Consider the following 3,223-nt stretch of genomic DNA (forward strand, 5'->3'; position numbering starts at 1 on the left):
CAATGAAATATAACAACAAATTCAAATAAATAAAATTTCCTATTGTGAAGGGATCTTATTACGAAATGAATAAAAAATTATGCACTATAGCTCTTCTCGCCCTTTATTCATATTTAAATGCGATTCAGAAATGTTATAAACACTATTATAGCAATAAGATTATGCAAACAAAGTAATAAAACTCTCTTCAGTTAATGGCATGCTCTTATAACCATAGAAATGTCATGATATGTTTACGCACACATTTTCTAAGGTTATTTTTGGTTAGTGTCAGAAGCCTTTCTTTCTTTTTAATCTCCGTGTCTAATCGAACACTGTCATATAAAATGAAACGGATGAGGTATAGACTAAGCTTGCAAGAAACTGAAAGAAACCTTTGTTTAAAAATCAAAGAAAGTATCTAAATGTAAAATCAATATCCTAGTGATGGAAAAATCAGAGAAAATCTGTAAGCTTACATGGAATTTGTCGTCCCCAGAGAAGTACAATCCCCTTTTAAAGCCTAAAGAAAAATTCAGAGGTCATAATTTCCTTAGTATTGAGAAAACCCACAATAAGCAAATCTAACTAACAATAAATTTGTTCAAGATAATATAAATAGGCATACAATCAGCGCCTTCAACCTTGACAAACTTGGGAAGTCCATCAGACAAGCCTCTGGCAAAACCACGGTTAAATATAAGTGTAACTCCCTAATCTCCTTATTTTGTTTAGACCTTTTTTCCTCTTTTTTTTTTTTTTTTTTTTTTTTTTTTTTGGTTTCTATGCCATATTTATATTCAAAGAAGAGACTCGACCTTTTCTTCGACTTCGTTCGGTTATTGTGACCATGATGTCAAAAAAACTCAGAGATAGATATGAAAGTGAAGTACTTTCATGCTGTAAATGGAAGTCAATTTTTGGCTGTATTTCATGTCAAAATCCAGTTCTATGCTTACTTTATTCTTACAATTATAGCTTTCGAAGTTGCTGGTGAGTCTTATCGTTATTATGAAATTGTAATAATTGTATAGGATAACATACTCGCATTTTTCAGGTTGACAAGACGGAAATTTATAGCCAGAATTATGTACAGATGTTGGTTGAGTATAACTTTTTTCCCATTTGGTTAGGTTTAATGGCATCTCACTTTTGTTAAGACATAGATATCTCCATATTTTTATCCCTGCAGAACTCTCTAATGTACTAATTCTCACCTTAATGCTGAGTTTTAGATGATTATTTGAATCATGCGGGACATATTATTTTGAGGAAGTTTACATCGTCATGGAAGGAGGAAATTTTTGTTAAGATCATTTACATTGAAGAGGATGAGAGTAGAGAAGAAAATGGTGAGATGGAGATGCATCAAATATATACAATAAAAGTGTGTTTTATATGGAATAATATGCATATTTATTCAGATTTCCGTTATAAATGTGAATTAGAAAAAGGAAAAAAAAAAAAAAGGACAGTGTATCTTGGTGACGGAGGAAGTAACAAATTGGGGAAAGAGAAACAACAAAGCAAGGAAAGAGAACGCGATTTATTAAGGATGAATGACAAGAAAATTTTATTATAAAGGTTTTTAAATTTTAATGTTTGTTACTTTTACAGAAAAAATGTTTCGAGTTAATAGTTGTTTATGTATGTAAAGTTAGCAAGAGTATATATTGTTGATCAACTTAATTATGGTAATATATCTATAACTTGAATTCCAACCTTTCATCAAATCATCAAATAAGGAATTATTCAATATTCTATTTCCTCCTAATTGGCATGAAATAGCTTTTGCAGTCTCCAATGTTGTGTAAATAAGGATCAGTTACTTTGAGCAGTTCCTTTCATATGATTGCTTCACTGAATCCCTTGGAGATCTGTTTGGATGTCTGGTTCTTCAAATGTCTTTCTTATATCTCTCTTAGTTTTTATTGGGAACATTGTTTGTCAAATAATTAAAACATCATTATAAGCTCATCATCTATTATTTAGCTAGCAACTACTCAACACTTAGCTAAAGGAGGCTCCTCAACTATTAGGAATGCAAGATATAGCCATATTGACTGATTTTCTACTCAAAACATCCTCTACCACATTGGCCTTGCCAGGATGATACAACATAATAATGTCATAGTTCTTGAATAACTCCTACCACCTTTGTTATCTCAAATTCAGGTCTTTCTACTTGAATATACATTGTAGGCTGCGATGATATGTGAATACCATATCTAATTTAATTCAACAAGTGCTATGTAGAAAAAGAGCGCTATGTAGAGCGAGGTCATAGGAGTGACAGGTCCGCTGATTATTTGGTAATATTGGTCTTTCATATCTATTTTGAACGTGCTCCTATGGAACACCTTTCTTGGTTGATCTGCGATACCACAGAAGCAGGATCAAGATTTACCTGTACAATATGTATTACTAAACATACATGAATTCAAGAATATCGAGAATTCAAAACTGAGTACTTGAGAATAGCGTAAAGGATCCTTTCTGTTCTATGGTTAAGCTTCCATTAGAACTCCATTCTTGGAGGTGCAATTGATAATTATTTTTGGGTGGCTAATTTGACCTTGGGATACAAAGTCCTGGATATTAAAGGTTCTGATAATGAAAAACATGGCGGTGCTTCCACCATAATAATAATCGAGTTGTTAAAGTTCAGGAGCAAATTTAAATCACCTAAAATAGTTCAAGGGCAACTTAGACCCATTTCCTTCATAAAAAAGTATTGGAAAGCTTGTATTGTTAGTCAATAAGGACAAATCTAGCCCATGTTAGTTATAAGGATAGATTTGACCGAAACAATTAATGACGGGCAACTCTACACCATTTTGCGAAGTTGAAGGGCAAATTCAACCCATTTCCTTTAATTCTTTAATCAAGTGAAGGACAAAGATTTTTCCAAACCAATGAGGGGCACCCAATTTTGAGATACCACGCTAGTTCTCCTGTTAGAACAAGAATGATAATAACAAAAGAAATCCAAAATAAACTTGCTTGGCTTAGAGGCACGTTAAGACGTTTCTTGAAGATAGTTGGAGTCTCTCCCACGAGCAAACGGAAGAATAAATAACAACTCTATCTTCGGGATTCAACTAAGCCAACAAGTAGCATTCAAGAAAGTTGCTCTTCTATTCTTGAATTGGTGATTTCACCTTTTGATCAATGTCTCTCTAAAGTTTTAAGAGGAAATTGTTTTCTTCAAGTGCTTGCCTTTTCCAAAAGAATGAAACACTAT

The sequence above is a fragment of the Lycium ferocissimum genome, chromosome 11, assembly GCF_029784015.1.
Source record: "Lycium ferocissimum isolate CSIRO_LF1 chromosome 11, AGI_CSIRO_Lferr_CH_V1, whole genome shotgun sequence".
Lineage (NCBI taxonomy): Eukaryota > Viridiplantae > Streptophyta > Magnoliopsida > Solanales > Solanaceae > Lycium > Lycium ferocissimum.